Raw genomic sequence first — 22,932 nt, 5'->3', positions numbered from 1 at the left:
GGAGGCCTCGGAGCCCGGGGGCCCACCCTGGTCCCCCCACTCTTCCCACCCCAGGTGCCCGCACCTGGCCGTGCTCCAAGAACCAGTGCAGAGGGGCCCCGAGGTTTGATCACTTTGGATTAAAAAGAAAGTTGCAGTTTACCCTGCCTAACTTTTTCTTTAACGTGGAGGAGTTCAGAGCTCCTCTTCTGGGTGGAGACTAAACTTCCCATCCAGCCAGATCAGGGCGCCCAAGACTGTGGCCTACGTGTCAACCCGGACCGAGGACCTGCCTCCTAACTGCAGATTGGCACGGGACCGAGCTGGGGTCTGACTTCCCAAGAGCTCCAGGGACCTCCATGTGCTTGGACGGGAACATCTGGGTTATTAATCAGGCGAAGTTTGGCTCTGCGGCCCCCAGACCCCCACCCCTCACGCCTGCCCACTCCCTGGTGACCCCTCTGCAATAGGAAACCAAAGAAGGCATCCCCTTGGGAGTGACAGCTGGTGCAGGGAGAAGGCATTCCTGATCGGCTGCTCTCGGGGAAGAGCTGGGGCCCTGATTCTCCTGCCTGGCTTCTTTAAGCCCCTCGGGGTCTCCTCCAGCAGGAGGCCCGCCAGTCTCTGGGTGGTAGGTGGGCGTCTCTCCCTCCAGCTTCCCCAAGCCTGGCCTCCCTGCACAGCCTCCTGAAGCCTGACCCACACCCCTTCCCCAAGGGCTGCAGGGCTAGTTTTTTAAAAGGAGGGAATCAGAATGAATTAAGAACGATTTGCAAACCCTGGGCCATCCCCATTCCCTTTGGACAAACAATTTAGCCAGGGATGCCAGACAGGGCTGGGACTCCCCTCTCCAGTTACATCTCCAGACTGGGCATGAAATTCCCCAAATGCTCTTTAATTCTCACCATTCTGGAAACAGGAGGTGAGGGAGGCGTCCGAGGTTAGGTTTGCCAGGATAGCCATGGCAGGCTCCGGAGCTGGGTGATAGGTCGCTGTTGCTAACTTGGTGATGAGGCTTTTAGTCTCCATATCTGCCACATGCACTTGCATAGGTATCAAATATTTCGCAGGAAAAGAATGAGAAGCTCTTCACACAGATGTGGGGAGGTGCTTGAGATACATTCAGTAAAGCAAATGTTAGTTCTGACCTATTTCCTTGTTATTTGATTTTATTTTGTTTTACAACTTGTATAAAGTATATGTGATCAGGGAAAAATGGGTGTGAGTTGTGTGCATGTGTGTGTTTGTGTGTGTGCCTGTGTGCGTGTCTGTGTGTTGGTTAACCTGCAGCCACTGGCCCTTTACTTTCCCTGTGGACTTCAATGAGTGAGAAATTCCATCAAACCCCAGCCTGCGCACCAGCCCCAGCTGTGCTTGGTCCTTGGAGTGCCCCCATCCCACCAGCAAGGCCAGCTATCCCCTGAAGACTAGGGGTGCTCACACAGGCCATGGCCTGGTTATCAGAAGAGAGTGCAGGCTTTCTGGTTCCAGCTTCTTTTTCCCCAAGCACAAGTGGGGCTCCTTTCTGACAGTGCCATGTGCACATCCGTGCCGGTCAGCAAGCCCTCCTGTAACTCAGAGCCAGCATCTAAACTTTGCCCTGAAGTAACACAACTGGCGCCTTAAGAGCTGATACTCAAGTGACCACCCCAAGGTCCCCCAAAAGTTGACTTCTCAGCAATGGTAAGATGGCTCAGGCTTGCAGCTCAAGCAGCCATGACAGATGCACTTTATCCTCTCTTGGAGGGCAAGTGGTGCGGTGGCTTGGAAAGCTGCCAAATGTGAGTTTCCACCCTCATCTGAGCCTTGAGTTGGGTGGAGAGACAAGTTTCTATCCCACCAGGAAACTCGGAGAGAAGGCCCCAGACTTGGCGACCTGATGTGTGAGCCAGGGACTGTGGGAGAATGGCCTGGCAGTACCAATCAGGATTCGAACTCTGTTGCCAAACTAAGAGTATCAGCCACATCTTAAGGCTTTTGCCTCATACTCTTCACCCACTTGCATCAGTTCTCACGCACCGGTAGGGAATACTGGCATCTCTCCCATCCACAGATGAGGAAATCAGGGGCCAGAGAGGGTAGGGGACTTATCCAGTTCATCCGTAGCAGAGTCCAGATTTGGACCCAGGTCTCCGTGCTTGGAGCCCAGTGTGCACTGCCTGCCTCCCCATGGCATCCGGACCACACGCCTGCCGCCAGGACCACCCTGCCCAGTTTCAGACAACAGCAACTGGTGCACATTGTCCCAAACTCACCATCTTCCATGCCCTCCCGCAACTGAGCAAAACGAGAGTCCTTGGGAAACTGTTGATCGCGCGCGTCCTCCTTGCCAACACTGCTCTAGGCTTTAGGGAGTATGTGGTGAGCAAGGTGCCTGGGTACCTTCCACATTGACCTGCGATGCAGCAGTGACTCCCACGCCCATGCAGAGGTGGCCCCTTTTTTGCATGTGTGTCTTCCTTGTCTTCTGCTATCCGTCGTTTCCCATCTAGCCCTCCCTGGCGGCCTGCTCCTGTTCGCGGCACTCACCGCAGAAGGCTAACCAGGTCCTGTACCCTGTGTACTCCTGGCCCACCGGGAGCGCCACCACCCATTACTGTGTGTTTCCCACAGTGCCTAGCAGAGAGTGGAACAGGCCAGGTGCCCTGCACCTTGCACGTGGAGTCCAGTGGCCCAACTTCTCCTTCCAAGGCTGTGTTTCTTCTCATTTATTTTTCGAGCGGCAGAGCTGTGGTCTGGACAGAGCAGCCATGGCAAGCATCAGGTGTTGCCCTCATGTGGACCTGATGGTTCAGCACCAGTCCTGAGGGGTCACACCAGCCTCCCACAGTCATGTCTGGCTGGAAAATGGCCAGCTGCTTCCCAAGACAAAGGTCTCGAGGGGCAGCCAGATTGTCCCTTCTTCTCCTAGACCCATGGAGGAGGTGGAGGAACACAGGTCTTCATGGAGTGCCTGGAGGCAGATATCTGCTTGCCCTCTAAGCATTTATGGTCCAGAGAGTGCTGAAGCGGGCCCAGGAGGGCCTGGGTGAGCCATGGCCTGGCAGAGTGGCTGGAAGCTGCCCCACTCTGTCCCATGCAGGGGAGGAGTTCCCTCTAGCTGTGCGAGGAGAATGCTCTGAACCTGCATCCGGCACCTGGGGCTGCAGCTGTGTCCTTCAGCTGATGTCCTGGGAACAGGCCAACGCCACAGTCACACAGACTTCCGTGAGAATCCCAGCAGCACCAGTCACTAGCCACGTGACCTTGGGCAAGAGGATTCTGTCTCTGAGCCTCAGTTTGTTATCTGTGAATGGGAGGTGAAGAAACTGACCTCTGGGGGGTCCCTGGGAAGCTCAGATGAGAAGGTAGGTGAGGGAGGCCTGGCCACAGTCCCCTCCCTCCCTGCTCCCTGCTGCTGGGCACTCATCCTCTTCTGCCTCCTCCAAGCCCCCTGCCGCCCTCCAGGGCTTCACCTGCTTACCTGCCTCATCTCATTCAATGGAGCAACAACCCTTTGAGGTAGGAGGAAGCTGAGGCTCGGAGAGGAGAAACTATTTGCTGGAGGCTGAACAGCAAGGGTGTGGCTAAACCCAGTAGCCCAGAACCCAGCCCTTAACCACCGTGCAGCCTGCACACCAGCAGCAGAGCGAAACAAGGAGGCGCCGGGTCCGAGGGCTGGCCCGTGGCTGACCGCATGTCCTGCCGATTCCAGGGGCCCAGACCCCCACTGGCCCTGGTTTACCTTCTGACCCATTGGCCTTGACCACTGCTCCACGTGAGCTGTGGCTTCTCAGCAGACCAGGGGCCACCGCTGTGCCCACAGAGCCAGCAGGACTCTCCCTATGTACTGGAGCGGGGCAGATGGGAGGGAGCCCCTTTCAAGCCAGAGCTCTCTTTGAAAAATTACTTGGGGAAGGCGCCACTTTAAAGGCCTTAGACAAAGCATGTCCTTCATTGCCTTGTTTTTGCAGCCTTTTTCAGCCTGTGTCCGCCAAGTGGAGAGTAGAGGAGAGGGTGAGAGAGGGGCCGGGGCCGTGCCCCAGGTCACCAGGCTTCCCAGGTATGTGAGTCAGCTCAGCCACCACAGCAGAGTGCCACAGATGGGGCAGCTTAGACAGCACGGATTTATTCCCTCACAGTCCTGAATGCTGGAAGTCCGAGGTCGAGGTGATGGCAGGGCTGGTTTCACCCAAGGCCTCGCTCCTCGGCCTGCAGACGGCATCATCCCCCCATGCCCTCACACAGTCATTTCTCTGTGTGTTGTGTCCTCATCTCCTCTTCTTTCAGGAACCCCAGTCAGTTGGATGAGAGCCCACCCTAATGATCCCACTTTAACTTAATTATCTTGTTAAAGGCCCCATCTCCAATCACAGCCACATTCTGAGAGGCAAAGCTTCAATGTACGAATTTTAGGGGGACACAATTCATCCCCCTAAAACTGGGTTCCTGCAAAACAGTCCCAGTCCGTGGGCCTTTAGCAGAAATCTGAGGATTGAGGGGCTCTGTTTTCTGGCACAGTAGAGACCTTTACCCACCCAGGTGCTCTCCTGTTGTGGATTCTGACACCCCAAGGCGGAGGCAGGGGTGAGGGGTGCAGACTCTGGCCAGTGGGAGGGAACTCTGGCCAATGGGAGGGGACTCTGGCTTCTGATGAATGTGTGGCCACCCTGTCTCCTTGTCCCTCTAGCACATAGGCTGAACCTCTCCTCAGTGGCACTGTCCACCCTGGGTGTGAGAGTGGGGCCAGCAGGAGGGCCCAGAACACCAGTGCAGATGCAGCATCTCCTCCAAAAGGCTCCAAGCCCACTCCAGAGTCTCCTCTCTTTGCTTCCGTCCCCACAGTAAATAAATTGCCCTCCCTTTTCTGCAAGTGAGGTGCCCCCGCCCACACCACCTGTTAGGAGCACATTCTGTTCTGGATATGAAGGTGTGCATGTGAATAAGTCAGTCTTTGGTACAGATGTGTCTGGGAGCAGGTGTGCATGGGAGCAGTGGTGCACAGGGGCAGGTGTGTATTGGAGCAGGTGGGCACAGAAGCAGGTGTGGCTGGGGGCACACAGTCAAGCATAGTAGGTGGGGGCATACGCCTTGGAACACAGTGTGGTCACATCTGTGTATCCCTCTGCTTCTGGAGAAGCAGCCGTGGGTCTGACCTTAGTCTCCCCAGTCCAAGCCTGCTGCCTATGCTCCATCTAGATATGGGTGAGAGGGGGTGGGAGGGGGTGAGAGTGGGTAAGAGGGGGTGGGAGTGGGTGGGAGGGGGTAAGAGTGGGTGAGAGGGGGTGGGAGTGGGTGGGAGGGAGTGAGAGGGGGTGAGAGGAGTGAGTTGGGAAGAACCTGGGCAGGCTGTGGTCCAATGAACTCCAGGCCCCATGATTCCATTGAAAATGCGATCCGCTGACTCAATGGTTTACTTGAAGCCCTTCCTCCGCACCTGAACTTCTACCACTTTGTGAAGCTGAAGCCCCTTCCTCCTCCCCAACCCTCAGCCTTCCCCAACCCAGAGTCCAGCAAAGGAGCTGTTCTCCTCCCAGAGCTCCCATCCCGGGACACCACGGTGCCAGGACCCACAGCCCAATTCATCAAGCCACACAAGCAGGACCAGACACAGCTGGCCCTGGCATCTGATCAAACATACACACGCAACTGGAGGTTGGAGGCGCTTTTCATCATGGCGGCTTCTCAAGCATGGCGGCTCAGGCTCTTTATCATGGTCTGATGGAGGGCCAGGAAGCAGGGCTCTCGACAGCTGAGGGGCTGCCCCTCCTTCAAGCCCGGGGACAGAGCAGCATAAATCAGCAAGGGATGGAGCCATGACATCGATGGCCGAAACAGCCTGGCTGTCCCTTGGCTGCGCCTGGCCCTGCCATCTCACTGGCCCCGCTCCACTGTGCAGCACAGCTGTTTCCATGTCATGTCCACGAAGGCCTGGTTTTACTGGACCTGGATATCCCATCAGGTGCCAAGTAAACCCTGCAAAATAATGGAATTTCCAGGCGAGAGAGCCCATGACGAACACCAAACAGACTTTAGATATATAGAGTGAGTTCACAATTAATTCAGGCCACAGTGTGCCAATGCACATTTCCAAACTGGGCCTGGGTTGGCATGTCATCCTCCAGGAGAATATGTTAGAGATAAAGGTTGAGTTTGAAGCCTAAGAGAAATGTCAGTTGGAAAGATCCCCGCTATTAAATCTTTTAAAGAACCATCTGCATAGGTGGAAAGAGAAGCCTCCCAGTCAATGGGCTGTTCCCCAGGAGTCAACAAGATCACCCAGGTGAAACAGCATTTGAGGGTGTCTGCGACGATTCCCCACCTAGGGATCTCACTGAAGCTTTCCCACCATCTGACGAACGTGAGGGCAGGCATGACCACAGAGCCTGGAGCAAGCGGCGTCCTGGATATGAGTCTGCCTCAGCAACGGGCCCAAGGCTGCAGCCTCCCCACACTGGCTCAGGTTCTCCTCTGGAAAGTGGGGACAGCAGTGCACCCCTGCACAGGACGCTGTGGAAGTTATCCGAGATGACACGCAGACTGTGCGGGGCACAGAACAGAGGCTCAGAAAAGGCTCCATCCATCCTGCTTCCGGCAGCTTCATGATTGACTGGGGAAACTGAGCCTCAGCGGGTGAAACCACTTAACTCGGAGGAGTAGGAGTTGGAGACAGCCCCACCCCATCTGGGCACAGAGCTCTTTCCATGCCCAACTGCCCCAGCGACGCTCCAGGATACCACGAGCGTAAGGAGGTGGGACCAGCAGGAATGCCTGTTAGCTGAAGGCTTTCTCAGAAAGTCAGGAGCCAGTGCCCCACACTGTGCAGGGGGGTTGGCCCAGACCCCCTCAGGGCCCAGACTCCCCTGGCCTCTGTCAAGAGTATGGATTGCTGACAGCCCACAGCTGAGTTCCTTGCCTAAACTGGCTTTTACTGGAGGTTAGACCCCTTCCCTGCTCAAGGGCAGCCCACACCCAAGGACCGGTTGGGAAGAAGGTTCGAGGTCCTGTCCCTTTTCCTGAATGTGGGACAACTCAGAAGGGCGGTCCCCACTTCTGAGTCCCGCAGTCGGGGGGATCCGTGAGGCCTCTGCAGAATGCATGCAACTGCGTCCTGGCTCGCTGCCCTCGCCCCCCACAGGCCTTCTTTCCAGAGCCCGCCCAGAAAACCCGGAGCCTCAGAGTCAGCTACCAAGGATGCTGATATATACACTGTCCTCCTAGACACTTCTCTCTGCAGACAGGGGTCAGCAGGGCCCAGGCTCAGGGCCCAGGGGTTCAAGAAGTAGGGACGCTTGTGGGAACATGTCCCAAACAGATACAAGAGGAGGAGGGGCATATTGGGGCCAGGTGCCACCCCTCACTGATGCCATTCTGGACTCTTCCCCACCTGCAGAGGGAATGCACATGCCCAGGCCCAGAGGAAGCCACAGAAGGCCACCCCAAGGAGGCTGTGATGGAACAGGGAGGAGGTGGCCTGGGGGCTGAGGGGCTGGAGAGAGGAGGGTGGGGTGGCTGGCACAGGGACAGGAGGGCGGGGTGGCTGGCACAGGGCAAGCCAGTCTAGGCAGGGAGTTTGTATCCTTCCCAAGGAGAATGGGGATGCGTAGAGGGTTTTAAGAGGAGAAGGCTATGTCACACTTGCATCCTGGAAAGGTCTCTGACTTCAGTGTTGAGGATTGCTTAGAGGAACAAGAGGTGGGGCTCAAGTCAGAGGCAGCTATGGTTTCCAGGGAGAGGGGAGACGGGTGGGATGCCTTCCAGGACACGGTGGAGGAGGAATCGGCTGGGACTCGCCGGCAGCAAGGGCAGCGGTGCCCAGGACCCCACCCAGGCTGTGCTTATCATTTGAAGGACTTTGCCTTGGACACTGTCAGCTGCAGAGTGCACCTCCGGCCAGGCACCCGCGAGGTAGGCACTGTGGCCCTGCCTGTTCCCAGACACGGTGTATCAGTCTGTTCCCATACTGCTATGAAGACATACCGGAGACTGGGTAATTTATAAAGAGAAGAGGTTTAATTGACTCACTCTTCCGCATGGCTGGGGAGGCCTCAGGAAACTTAACAATCATGGCGGAAGGCACTGCTTCATAGAGCAGCAGGAGAGAGAATGTGTGCCGGACAAAGTGGGGAAGCCCCTTATAAAACCATCAGATTTTGTGATAACTCACTCGCTTTCAAAACGACAGCATGGGGGAAACCACCTCATGATTCAATGACCTCCACCTGGTCCCGCCCTTGACGTGTGGGGATTATTACAATTCAAGGTGAGATTTGGGTGGGGACACAGAGCCAAACCATACCACACGGGAACCATGGCCCCCGTCACTCAGGACCCTGTGCAGGGCCTCCCACGGGGAGCAGAAAACACAGTCTACCCAGGAACCTCTCTTGGACATTGTTTTCGTACCATCACCTCCTTCTCATGGTCTCACACATGGCAACCACCCGCCCCCCATTCTCCTGGCCCTTGGCACTAACTCCCCTGTGAGGGAGGCAAAGGCCACAGTTCCCATTCCACAGATAAAGAAACTGAGGCCTTGAGATAGGACTGATTTGTCTCAGGTAGGAAACCAGCGCATCTGCCCAGGTCTGGCAAGAGCCCCTGGGAGTGACCTATGAGATTCAGGTGGCGCGTTCTTCCCTCGGAGAGGCAGGGCTGCCTACTGGTTACACACACCCCGACCATATTTCCTGGCCCACTTACATCACGCCTCAGCAAAAATCCCCATCCTTGGGGCCTTGGGGACCCCCTTCCTGAGCCGGGTGTAAGAGGTTTCATGGATTCACTGTCTCATTCATCCCCTCACCATGGCCATGAGGTGGGAGCTGACAGACACTGAAGACCTGGGGTGTTAGGTGGCTTTGGGAAAGTCATTCTGCAATTTGAATTGGGTCCCCCAAGTGCAGGGAGCTCACCGTGACTTTTGGGCTTCACTGTGGGATGCATATTTACATGCATCCTGGCCCCCAGGCAGACCCTGAGAATACACGGCTGCTCATCTCGGGCAAGGCCTGGGGCTGTTTGACATCACGCGAGCACACCCTCTGCCTCTCAGGGCAGTGTTCAGGCGGGACAAGGATGCCCTGCTTATTGGCTGAAACAGCCAAGCTTCATTTGTTAAAAATTCTAGTCCTTGAGCCACGCCAACTTCATTATGGTCCTTACTTCCGAGTCCTGGAGCTGCCATAAGAAAATACCACAAACAGGGAGGCTTAAAACAGCAGAAATGTTTCTCTCCCGGTTCTGGAGGCTAGAGGCTCGAGACCGACATGTTGCAGGGCCACGTGCCTCAGAGGCTTCTCCCTGCCTGCTCTGGTCCTGGCGGCTCCAGGCCTTCCTCCTGTGGCTCCAATCTCTGCCTTCATTTCACACCATCTGCCTTCAGGGCTTGTCTGTTATTTTGGCCTCCTCTGCCTCCATCTTACAAGAACACCTGGGATGGTATTTAGGGCTGGGCCAGCCTGGCTAATCCAGGAGGATGACCTCATTCATCTCAGGTCCTTAAGCTGATTGCATCTGCATGGACCCTTTTTCAAATCAGGCCATCTTCACAGGTTTGGGGTCTGGGATATGGGAGTATATTTTGGGAGCCACCTTTCAACCCTGTATTAGTCAGAGTTCTCTAGAGGGACAGCACTAATAGGGTAGCTGTACATATGAAGGGGATTTTATTAAGGAGAATTGACTCACGTGATCACAAGGTGAAGTCCCGCCATAGGCCATCTGCAAGCTAAGGAGCCAGGAAGCCGGTGTGAGTCCCCAAACCTCAAAAGTAGGGAAGCCCACATTGCAGCCTTCAGTCTGTGGCCAAAGGCTCAAGAGCCCCTGGCAAACCACTGGTGTAAATCCAAGAGTCCAAAAGCTGAAGAACTTGGAGTCTAATGTTCAAGGGCAGGAAGCATCCAGCACGGGGGAAAGATGGAGGCCAGAAGACTCAACCAGACTTTTCCTTCCATGTTCTTCTCCCTGCTTTATTCTGGCCATGCTGGCAGCTGATTAGATGGTGCCCACCTGGATTGAGGGTGGGTCTGCCTCTCCCCACCCACTGACTCAAATGTGAGTCTCCTTTGGCAACACCCCCACAGACACGCCCGGGAACAGTACTTTGCATCCTTCAATCCAATCCAGTTGACACTCAATATTAACCATCACAATGCACTACATTCCAGGACACAGTAAAATAGGCCTCTGTACCCCACGTCTTCCTGTGCTCTCCAGCTTTGGAAGCTGAGAAGACAGTGGGGTGGAGACAGCCATGGTTTGGAGCAACAGGGGGTAAATGGTGCCTGCTGTGCAGCTGGGTGTTAGGGGCAGAAACCTGTCCCCAACAGGAGGGTTCAAGCTGGCAAGAACACACGGGGAGCTTGGTCAGAGGCTGCTTGCGGTGGCGCGGTGCTCGTGCGAGACGCATGCCGTCTGGGGCTGTTATTTTTTCCAGCAGGCTCTAGTTTTGTTTTCATTTTTAGTATTAAACCAATGTTTTTAATGGAAATATCTCCCAGATTAGATTTTCTTCCATAAGAGGAAGTGAAAAGGGATATAGAATTTAAAATGACTCTCAAACTGGAGTCGAACCCAGAAGCCATATGTATTCCACCCTCATAGTCTTTGAGCCTGGTCCACAAGCTGAGCCTCCGGGAGGGTTCTCGGGCCGCAGAGAAGCAGGAGGAGGAGACAGAGGAAGAGTCCACACAGGAGGTGAGCACTCAGGCTCGGAACCCTAGAAGCAGGCTGAGGGCCACAGCTCCCGGGTGAAGGAGCCACACAGGAGGTGAACACTCAGGCTCGGAACCCTAGAAGCAGGCTGAGGGCCACAGCGCCCGGGTGAAGGAGCCACACAGGAGGTGAGCACTCAGGCTCAGAACCCTAGAAGCAGGCTGAAGGCCACAGCGCCCGGGTGAAGGAGCCAGGACACCCTCCCAGCCCATTCCTCCAGGGCGCCATCTCTTTCACTTCCACCTTCCAGCAAAAACAGGGCTGATCAGACGCCCAGGGCCTGGCAGGGGCACAGGACAGGAGCGTGGGCAGGGAAGCTCAGCTGCGGCAGGCCAACAGTGGCACCTGAAGAGAGGCCCACACTCATGCCCCGAACCCCTGGATATGATCTTATTTGGAAAAAGGGTCTGTGCAGGTGCAATTAGGTTAAGGACTGTAGGATGAGGCCATCCTCCTGCATTTGCCACGTGGGCCCTAATCACCACCCCCAGTGTCCTTAGAAGAGAGAGGCAGAGGAGATTAAAAACCAAACAGGAGAAAAGCTGCGTGAAGACAGAGGCGGAGGCTGGAGTATGGTGGCCACAAGCCAAGGAGCACCTGGAGCCCCCAGAGCTGGCGAAGGCAGGAGGGTGCAGCCCTGCCGACGCCCTGGCTGCGGACTCCAGGCTCCCGCGCTGAGGGAAGAGATCTGTCTCCAGCCTTCGAGGCTGTGCTCCTTCCATCCTGTGGTGGCCGCAGGACTCACCCACGCAGCCTTCTGAGCTCAGCGCTCAGTGGGCAGGCTCACAGCGTGGGGCACCTGGAAGGGCTGGGACAGCGCCAGCAGGGGAGGGGCTGGGGGCAGGAAGTTCCAGGCGGCAGGTCGGGCAACCTGTGCCAAGACCCCTGTGCGACTGGGCCAAGGACTTGGCCCTCGGCGTCTCTCCCATGCCTGGCCAGTGAGGGTGACCAAGAAGGCACCAGGCCTGGGCTAGCCCCAGACAGGCTGGAGACAGGGGGCCAGCCAGGGAGGCCTACACGTCTGCTGTGGCCACTCCGGGCTGGACTCCTGGAAGAAGAGGATGGACTCGGAGGCAGGAGCAGGCAGGCTGCCCACCCAGTCCAGACAGGGAGCAGGTCACACCCATGAGCTGTTTTCCTGCCAGGCGCAGGGCTGGGAATTCTCATGGATGCAGGGTAGGCCCTGCCCGGGATGTTATTCAAACGCTGGGGCAACGACTCCCAGACTGAACTGCCCCAGCTGCAGGAGCAATCCTACCAGGCGACAGGGGCCTGGAGACTTCTGCAGCCAGAAGTGCAAGCTGGGCAGGGGTCCGCAGAGGAGCTGCAGGGGAATGGGCCTGGGGGTGATGCACAGGGTGAGCGGCGGGAACCTGTGCAGCCCCCATCTGAGGGGCACAGGGGCGGCTCACCCACATCGGCATCAGCCGAGGCAGCTATGAGGCGTGAATTTCTGGTGAGGGCGAATGGATGTTCTCTTCTGATTGCTTCTATTTGGCTGGGAGTGGGGGGTGAACAGGAAGGGAAGGAAAGGCAGGCCATGGTCCTCCAGGGAACAGCCAGGGAAGGGGGGCCGCGCTTACTCTGAGTGACCATGGGCTTCAGTGGAGATAGTCACTCGGCTGTGTGCCCTTCTCCAGCCACACGTGTCCATGTGGGGCTGCACTGAATGGACAGAGGGTGAGAGCCAATCAGAGGCCGCTGACATGAGTGTGGCACATGTGTCTGTCTCTGAGTACAATGTGTGGAGAGGGTTAGTGTGCCCCATAGATGTTCAAATGGAAGGCACAGCCATAGCTGATTAGAATCGTGTTGCTGTTCGCATCCATTCTCCTTAAATAACCCTGAGAAAGAACTATTTGCCCCAAGTCTTGTGCAAATTCCTAGGAAGAGAAATTTCTTACATGTCTCTGCCTTCTATGTGCCTGACATATCCTACTGAATACCGTGTGGAGTGGATTGAAGGGTGGCCCCCAAAACAACAGATCCACATCTAACTGGAAACTGTGGCTGGGGCCTTATCTGGAAAAATGAGTCTTTGCAGATGCAGGCAAGTTAAGGGTCTTGAGATGAGATCATTCTGGATTATCCAGATAGGTCTTAAATCCAATGACAAGTGTCCTCATAAGAGACACATAGCAGAGACACTGGGAGAAGAGGAGGGCTGGTGTGAAGACGGAGGCAGAGGCTGGAGCGACGCGGCCACAAGCCAAGGAAAACTTGGAGCCACTGGGAGTTGGAGGAGGCAGGCAGGCCTCCCCGGGGGCCTCTGGAGGGCAGCAGCCCTGCTGACGTCCAGATTTCATACCTCCGGCCTCTGGAACTATGGGAGAGTACATCTGTGTTGTTTGAAGTCCCCTCGTTTGTGGCATACTGTGCAGGACACTAACATGCTGTTTAATGTAGGTTTCCCACTTCCCCATCTACAGACCCAAAGCTCAATGCCGTAAGAGCCCGGCGGGGTTCCCACCAGGGCTGAGATGGTGACGTGGCGTCCACCCGCCTGTCAACACCCCACTCTCCTCTGCACAGTAGCTGCCGCGGTCTTTCTGCTGCAGGGTGCAGCTGTCTCAGGTACCCTGCGCCGTGAGCGGACCACCCATCCTCGGCGTCTCAGACGCGCCCACCCACCTGCCTGAGCTCAGAAAGTGCCGGCTGTGCAGCCCGAGCGTGCCGTGGGCTTCTACTCGGCGTTCACATCTCACCTCTCTGCTTAGGAAAACCCACGCCTCGCGCCAAGGAAAATGAAGCAGAATGTTGTGCAGCGTTAATGAGACCGTGGGCCTGGGCATCTCCCGGCTGCTGCCCCCTGGGGAGGCACTTCCATTCACCAGGGCGCCCCGCCAAAGCCCCTGCCCGACGAGGAATTTTCCCCGCTTTGAAGCTGGTGGGCCTGTGCCAGTTTGGAACACGGGGATCCAGCTCCTTGCGGGAGAATAAAAGCAACTCGCAGACAGTAAATGCTGGCAGAGATTCGGTTCTCTTTATTTTTGTCAACAAGGAGATTTGTTTTAATGGGAACCAGCAGATTTTCCACTCCTGCAGGTCTCAACAGCAGCAGCCCGGCTTCCACCCCAGGTGGGACAGCTGCGAATCTGGGGACGGTGGGGATGGAGGGAGTGCGTCCTAGGGAGAAGGGGCCTCAGCAGCAGCAGGGCCACTCCTGTCTCTCTCCTGGCCTTCCGCCCTGTCCTGCATGTCACCCTCCAGCTCACTGGCCCTCCGCTTCAGGCATCTGATGCCACTGTCCCCCAACTGCATTCTCCTCTTTGTGAGCTGACCTCAGGATGGGACACTGACTCCTTTCCCTCCCTTGTAAGGAGGAGGGTAAAGGAGCAGAAATGCTTCCTGCAAGATGATCACGTATCTTAGGCAAAGTACTTAGCCTCTCTGTGCCTCGTTTTCCTCATCTGTAAACTGGGGAACCTCAAAGGTTGTCATGAGGATTCCGTGAGATAATAAGTGCCTGCAGAAGCAGCTGGATTCACCCGTGCTAATATCAATCAGGCTTCAGCCTGCACGGGGAGAGCTGATCAGAGAGGCTCTTGGTTGTGTGTGTGTTTCTGAACCAGCGAGGGTGCAAACCTCAGACACTTAGGGGCCTGGAGGCTGGTAACAGTCCTACAGCTGGACCAGGCTGCCTGAGCTGCCCTTCTCCTTTACTCTGTAGACCTTGAGGCCCTGGCAGCCTCACCTTGACCCTGACCCACTGCTTCACCTGAGGTTGGTCCACCTTCCTGGCCTTAGGAGAGGTCCAGGTGTTCCGGCTTGCTGCAGCCAACAGTGCATGTCTCTTCCGAAGTCTGTGTTAAAATCTGCCTCGGCCGGAGAGCTTACACCACAGAAATAGGCAGATGCAGCAAATTAAGGCCTTTTCCCTGAAGAGTGAGTCAGTCATTAAGCACTCGGCAGCACCCGCTGGTTCCACCCCGCGGGATCCTGCTGATATTGGCCTGCCCTCCTGGGGGCCTGGGTTTCCTTCCCTGCACCCTCCCGGTGATGTGGCAGGCCCTCGGGCTCCTGCTGACGTTGGCCTGCCCTCCTGGGAGCCCGGGTTTCCTTCCCTGCACCCTCCCGGTGATGTGGCAGGCCCTCGGGGGAGGATGGGAAGTTCAATCATCCCGTTATCCATGTTAAAAGCCCAGATTTCCTGTGGGGTGGCCATCTGCCTTTTTAAGAAGCTGTCTTTCCTAAACAGCTGCCTGCAGATATTTGCATGGCCGTCACGGCGAGCAGGATTATTCCATATGGGCCAGGAGGAATATGCTGCGTGGATGTTCGGGGAAGCAGTTTTGCTTTCACTCCGCATATGTCGTGGGGTCACAAAGGTCCTTCCCAGGCCCCTTTCTCTTTTCTGAGGACCCCTCAAAACTCCGCTCACTTAAAGAGTACAGAGATACTGTCGTTGCCAAGCCCCCGCTGTGGCCAGTTATGAAGGGTGCCTATCCCTGCCCCTGCTTCTGTCACCCAGAGGCCCTCCCAGGGAAAGGAGAATACATGCCCAGCTCTTGACACAGGCCTGGTGAGAATTCAATGTCTGGCCATCAGTACGTCCCAGGCCCACGTTCGCATCAAATCGTAGAACTACTGGGAGGACTCTCAGAGGTGTCATGTTAACTTTCAGCAACTCCCCCTGAAAGGAGGCCGATTTCTTCATCAAAGCCCCCAGCTGAGGCTTGCTGAGTGGGGACGCCGTCCCTGCCTGCATGGGGTCCGGAGCTGCTTTGGTAAATGGCCAAACTGTCGGCCTGCATTGAGACCGGCCACTGGACAGCCTGGATACAAAACGTGCTGTTTTGTTTGTTTTGTTTACCTTTGAAACAAATTAAAACAATTAAGGCTAGATTTAAAACTGGGTTGACTGACAGTCTTTTGGGGGCAGGGTCAGTGATCACATGTGCCTGAAGATGAATTGTTGAGTTAATGTCACAGGAAAAGGTTGGGTCTTATCTGGGGAATGTAAGTATTTCACTTCCGTGTTGCTTCTGGTTTATGCAGCGCTTTCAGGCAGGCCCACGAGGGACGTAAGCGCAGCACAGGGAAGCCACGGGTGGGCCCAGCGTGGCGCTGTGTGGGGCGAGGCTGAGAGGAGAGCTCAGGGCTCCTGGCCACCGCCTCTGTCTTCGTTCCCACGTGGAATGGCGACTTTCCTCATGCAAAAATGATAGCGTAGTTCAGTTAATATATTCTGCAAGTGGAGTGTCACATCTGCCGGGCGCTGCGTGGTTACTCAAGACTCGCTCGCGGTCTACGATTGTCACAGTCCTGGGAACGCGAACGCTGTGAGGCTGGAAGCTTGCGGGGAGGAAATCTCCGGGCCGGAGTTTGAACCAGGCCTTCCCAGGTCCACGGCCGCATTTCGTCTCTGTCTTTGCATCCTAACACCTTCAGTGCTTAGGGAACTAACCAGCTCTTCCCTGAGCCTAGACCTCTTATTGGCTTGACTTGGGCTCAGAGAAAACTGGGTTGCTCACTGAGAAGGAACATGTAGGCTTCTCTTCAAACATACCTGTAGGTGTGGATTTGAGAGGCTGCTGGGCCTGCGTGAGGAAACATTTGCTGCGGAATCAGGAGGCCTGGGGGTCCATTTATTGCCGAATCCAAATGACTGACCTACTTTCCCTCCTCCTCTTTGGAACGAGACTTACTCTCCAGAAAGGCTGTGCCCCGTCCACTGTACCCTCCAGGCTGCATGACTCAATCGCAGGAAACTCAGTCCCTCCCAGTGATGAGCAATGGTGCTGGCGGGTGGGTGTCTGGAGGGACTGAGACAGCTCCCCTCCTCTGCAGAGAGACTGTTTTCAATGACCAGAGTGTGGGAGGTCAACAGACATGCCTCACACCCCAGCCCCACTGGCAGGGCCAGCTGGTGACTCAGGGCATGCAGGCGTGCAGAACTTCAGGTAGATGGTGGGCCCTGAGCTGTAGAGGCTGGGGCAAGCGAGTGCAGGACCCAAGAAGAGGCACCCAGTCGGGCAGTGTTTGAGCGGAGTGCCAGAAGGTAAGCTTGGATGGTGTTGGCCCTTCTGAGGCAATGTGGTGGCTGCTATGGGCTTCTGGAATGTCCTGGTGGCTTCTGGAACATCTACAAGTCCCCTTGCACATAGATGCCGCAAGAGGCAGACCAGATGGCTGGTGAATTGTCCCATTTCTTCTTACAAAAGCTGAATATTTTTTCTTTTCGGTTCTGAAGAAAGAATCTCGGGGAATTTGAATGCCCACACATAAAATAGAGCAGAAGCTGACTATGTTCTTCCTACATTGCAGTGGGGGTCAGCAAACAGCCTGCGAGACCGATGAACAAACCCTTGCACGGCAGTCCTGGCCTGTCATGTGACCTTGGGCAATTTACTTATCCCCTCTGAACTTCAGCTCCTCCTCCCTGGGCAAGTCACGCTGTGAGTGTCTCCCGTGCCGGGCATGGAACAGCTCTGCGAATCTCAGCTGTCAAACGTAGACCTGACCCTCGTTCAGTGCTGCCTGAGACCAGGGGCTTTGCCAGCTCGGCCGTTCTGCAACTGCGTTGTGCAATGTGGTAGCCGCTGGCCAGACGTGGTTACTTAAATATTCACTTAAAAGTCATTACAATTAAGCAACATTTAAATTCAGTTTCTCCGTCACAAGAGCTGCATTTCAAGTGTCAATGGCCACATGTGCGTGGTGGTTACCAATCGCCCGGCCCACATATAGGATGTTTCCATTGGTGCAGAGTTCTGTTGGACGTCGGATGGCATCAGTCCGGAACCTTGGGGGACCCACAGTCAGCTGGGACACTGGCCAAAAATGCAGACCCCTGCACTGCCCTCTACAGATGCTACTCAGTGGAGTCCTGGTGGTGTTCCCCAGATGTGGAGCCACGCCCACCACTCTGACAGCTGCTTCCGCCGAGTGACACGCGGAACAGAGAGGCACCTTGCCGGACAACACAACTGAGGCCCAGCAACCTGCCAAGGCCCCACAGCCAGGGAAGGAGCTGCCCATTAGGCAGGGGTGGAGGGGAGGACGTTTGGACGTTTGCTCCTCTTATGAGAAGCCTCGGCCCCCATGCCTGCCAGGGGACAGGGACTGACACCCTTGACTCCTTGGTCTCCCCAAACTACAGTGTGCTGCATTCTGGACACACAGCATGATAGGGCCGGGTGTTTCAGTGTGAAGCCCAGCAGCGCCAGAACACAGGACCTGTCATAGACCCCATGTGCTAGCCCAGTCCACCGAAAACCATCCCTGGCCCTCCAGAACATTTGAATGGAAGTGACTTCCTAATAGAGGGAACTGGCGAGGGAGCCGAGAACCAGTTTCTCGCAAATGAATCATGTAGGGCTGGCTCCAGCCAGGCCCCGGGTTTCTACAGGACTGACGCCTGTTTCTGTTCATTCAGAGCGGCAGTCATCTCTGGATTCGCTTGAGTTCTGGAAAATTCATCAGTGCGGCCCAGAGGAGGACTCTGAATGCGCGTCTGTTGGACTGTGCGGCCGCCGCGGCAGTTCTGCAACCTGCAGAGACTCTTCCTGCAGCCCTGCTCATCCTCCCAGGCCACCATTGCCAAAGAACTTTTCCAGTTAACTCCAGCCCAAGGCGGTCTGCAGTCCCAAGCCAGTCTTTCACATGACTGTAAGCAGATGCCACGCCATGCTGGATGGTTCCATGTCTCCATTCAGTCACCAGATCTCCGAAGTGCACTAGCTGTGGCCAGCTTGGCCGCTAGCACTGCAGTGACAAACGGAGACAAAGCACAGACCCTGCCTTTGCGGAGTTCCAGTTTGGTAGCAATGACACCCTTGTCGGCAGCTGGCTGCAGCCCACCAGAGATGCCCCGTACAAAGCCCGTACAAAGTGGTGTGTGTGCCAGAGAGGCTGTGATGAATCCTGTGGGAGCAAGAGGAAGGCAGGGAGAGAGGGGCAGAGAGAGGAGGGAAAGAAGAGAAAGAGGAGGGGAGAGGAAGGAGACGGGGATGGAGGCAGGGAGAGAGGGGCAGAGAGAGGAGGGAAAGAAGAGAAAGAGGAGGGGAGAGGAAGGAGACGGGGATGGAGGCAGGGAGAAAGGCAGGGGGAGAAGGGCAGAGAGAGGAGGGAAAGAGAAGAGAAAGAGGAGGGGGAGGAAAGAGACAGGGATGGAGGCAGGGAGGAAGGCAGGGGGGAGGGGCAAAAAAGGAAGGAGGAAGGGAATGGGAGAAGGAGGAAGAGGAGGATGGAGAGGAGGAAGGAATGATGGAAAGGAGGGAGAGAAGGATGGAGGGCAGGAAAGGAGGGAGGGAAGAAAGAGGGCTTTGCAGAGGAAGAAGTACCTGTGCTGAATGAGGCTGGAAGGATTAAACGATGCCTGGAAGCTCAAACTGTGAACAAAGCACAGAAGCCCCTTCCAGGGTGTTGTGCCTTCCAGGGAGCTGCACCTCCCAGGAGGTTGTGTGTGGGTCATCAGAGGATGGAGAGGCATGGAAGGCAATGGTGGGCAGCTGGGCTGCTAATCACCAAGGGCCTTGTCTGCTGTCATTGGTGTGATTTTTGTCCAGAATTGTCATTAAAATGAATTAAAGGCTCAAACCAGCTTTTTCTGTGTAGCCCCTGCTCCTCAATGTGTGGTGTGGAGCCTGGCACATGGGTGCCCTGAGGGGTACCCCAAAAAGCTCAGGGCTCTCAGACCGAAGCAGAACTACCCTGAATCCAGCTGAACACACAGACCCAGGTGCCCCTGTGCAGCCGGCCTGCCAGGGGGCAGCTCTCCTCCTGGCCACACACTCAATCCCACCGGGTCCAGCTGCGTCCCCCCAATCTCTGCAGCAGGTCTGCCCCGATGACTCACACACACGCAAGAATCATGTTAATTTAGAGCGAGGCTGTTCAACCTCAGCACTACTGACATGGAGCCAAGTCATTTTTTGTCGTGGGAGCTGCCCTGTGCATTGCAGCTGTGGAACGGCACCTCTGACCTCTGCCTACTAGACGTGGGTAGCATCCCCCCGCCATGTGCCATACAAAAGCATCCCCAGACATGGCCCCATGTCCCCTGGGGGACAAAATTGCCCTTGATTGAGGACCATGAATATGCATGGATCTGGGGGGTCCTGGACTGGACCTTCCGGCAGCCACAGGGTGGATGCTCCGCACCTGCCCCTTCCCAAGGGAGGGGGTGACCTCACTCAGCAGATGCCATAGGGCCCACACCCTTAAAGGTTCAGACCCTTGATCTGGAAATATCAGAAACTATCTCTGTAAAGGGTTAGCCAGGACATACTTTGGCCGCACAGGCACAAGCGTTGGGGCAAATTTGGCTGGTGGCCCCTGTGGTAGCGCAAGCCTCTCCTTCTGCCCACACATCAGTGGGATCGTCCAGAGGCATGAGCCACAAGTGGTACCCTTGACGGGCATCAAGCTGTCCCGACCCTACACCTGTGCCCTGCTGCCCCCTCCCACCTTGGATCACACACCTGGGCCCTGGAAGGGGCCAGCCCAATCGGCCTCTGACCTGGGGCACACTTGAAGCTCCGGATCTCTTCCTGGCCTGAGTGGAGAGTATCTGGTGAGGAGGGGAAAGAGACTGACATTAGCAGGAAAAAGCTGGATTAATCACTGCCCCGAGTTAATCCCAGTGTGGGGAAAGCCATCAGAATGTGACAGCAGGGTCGGGGAAAGCCCAGGGCAGGTGGCTTATCAGAACCTGGCCACTCCATGTATCTGGCAGGAGGAAAGATAACTCCATTGTCGGGGTCACGGGGGTCCTCCAGGGCCTGTCTCAGCAGCTGTGCGGTCGGCCCCAACACACACAGCTGGCCTGGGACACCTTCTCCCCGAAAGGAGTCTACCCCCAGGGACCAGGCTGCCCTATTTATAGCTCTACCCAAACCTTCTCAAGATGGCAATTTCATGCCCACCCATAAATCTCTCCTTCCAAACGGGTACTTGTAGGTCAGGGGAGACAAAGCCAAGAACCAAAATTGCTGGACTCTCCATTGGGTTGCTGAGGCAGAGACACAATTAGGATCCCAGCAAGGCAGCAGCCTGGGCTTTGCCAGAGGCCAGGACACGTCAGCTGCGGGCAAGGGTGGGGCCTGGCGGTCATGTGGGTGAGCAGGGCACAGCCAGCCTCAGGGAGGACATGAGGGCAGCCTCCACGAGCTCAGCTGGTCGAGCCAGGCCCGTTGCCGGCACTCGAGCGGAGGCCAGATGTCCTGGCCCAGCCCCACTGTGTGTGTTTCTATCTGGGCAAGGACCAGGAGCTGCCCCCTGATGTGCCACAGTTCCGCAGCCACACACCTACCCCGAGGTGCACACAGGGGCCTTCTGGATCCTCCCAGCACTGTGGCCCTACAGGGACATGGGGCCTCTCACCCAGGATTCCCTGTCAGGCTAAAAGCTAGACCTGCCATGAATATACAGCCAGTACCCCCAACATGGGTCATCCCAGAGGGGCCTGGGAGCAATGGGAATCCAGGCCAGGTGGCAGGTGTGGGTGCAGCCTGGACCGGAGGCCCGGCCAGGTACCTCCCAGTGGCCAGCTGGCCGGGAGACCCTGGGAGCATCCATCAGCTCCTCTGGGCCCCAGTTCCCCCAACCATAAAGGGTACATTGGACTAATGGGCCTGGGTCTCAAACACAGTATCGCCAGCCAACCCTGTCCCGGGTCCTTCTCTCATCGGCCCACAGTGCTGGAGAGGATATTACCCTCAGGAAGTTGACGGCACAGGGGGCAGCGGTGGGGCTTAGGCTCAGACAACCCCAGGCTCAAGCTCTGGTTTCCATCTGATCACCCAAGTGTCCTTCCTGAGCCTGCAGATGCAGGTGGCCCCAGACCGCGGCAGAAGCAACTCAGGCTCTTGCTGGGCCACGCACTGAGGGCCTCGCGGGCAGGCACCCGACTGCTGAGTGGCACAGGCCACTTCTCCCGGCTCTGCCTCCTCTTGGCCTCCTCTCTTCTCTCCTGGGAAGGATTATAGCCGGGTCTGGTCTTCATGAAGCAGCGCTTTTTCTAATCCTGGTGAGATCAGAGGCGGAAAGCACAATGTGATAGTCTATCTCTCCAGATGACACATTCCCTCCACCCCCCACACACCAAGGGTTCAGGCAGGAAGCTGCTGTTCACAGGCAGGAGACCCTCAGCTGAGCAATACGAAGGGAGACCACCCTGGGACCCCCCCACCAGCTGGGAGACTCGGGATGTGGGCGTGCCCCATCCAAGCAGACTGCTTCTGTGATGGATAGAAATGATCGCCACACATGGGTGTGGGGGCAAGGTGTGAGCTGTCACCCCCATGTCCCTGCACAGCCTCTGGGACCCCATCCTCTCAGCATCAAGCCCCCGAGCCTCTGCCTGGAACTCACGTCCTCGTCCCTCTGACCCTGGTAAAGCCTGTCATAGAGCCCCTGCCGGTCTTCACGGGTCACTCCTGCAGTTTACTGGGCTGACCACGTGCCCTGGGGATTCCAAGATGGCACGGTGCAGCCTCCACCTGCGAGAAGCCCTGAGTCTGGTCAAGGAGAGAGACATGAGAATGGATCATTAGAGCCTACCAGGGTGGAGAAGGGCACCGTGGGAACAGGGGCTGGGTCTGGACCCACCCCTGAGGCTGCCAGGAGGGCAGGTACAGTCCCACCGCCACATACCTGGAGTGCAGGTGGAAAGAGCAGCCCCCCTGGGGGGATAGAGGCATGAGACACAGCATAGCTGGAGAGCACAGCCCACCACTCCCGTGCGGTAAACGTCCACACAGAGGAGCAGGCGTAGAAGCCAGAGCATGGGGCCAGCCTCTCACCGGCTTCGCTGCCCTGAGATCGCTGCCTCCTCACGGCATAGCATTTTGCATATTTTTTCTTCTTCACACCCTTCTCTAGGAAGCTGGACTACCCTTCCAGGAATGAGAACCCACCCCTCAAGTCCCATCTGACCCCCACCTCCCTCAGCAAAGCGGCCAGGGCCCTCCCTTCTGCGAGACTGTCCCAGTTCAGCTATCACTCTGAACAAGGTGGGCAATCGACGTGGTCCCTCCATGGGCCTCCCGTGGCCTCATGTCCACCCTGGTCACCAGAGAGGGAACCAGCAGGCAAGGCACGTCCCAGAGTCCTGCAGAAGGGAAGCGAACGAGCCTTAGACAAACACATGCTGATGGGTCTTAGGAAATGGAAAACATCAAATCCTTTTTCTGGCAAGAGAACCAAGAGAGGAGCTGGAGGAAGCCAAGGAGGTTCCGGCCCGGTCTGTGGGCTCCAGTGCAGATGGTCCAAGCATCAGGCAGAGAAGCCAGCCTTGGCACTCGGCGTGTGGAA

The sequence above is a fragment of the Hylobates moloch genome, unplaced genomic scaffold (genome assembly GCF_009828535.3).
Source record: "Hylobates moloch isolate HMO894 unplaced genomic scaffold, HMol_V3 SCAFFOLD_10, whole genome shotgun sequence".
NCBI lineage: Eukaryota > Metazoa > Chordata > Mammalia > Primates > Hylobatidae > Hylobates > Hylobates moloch.
This window is presented reverse-complemented; position numbering follows the sequence as displayed.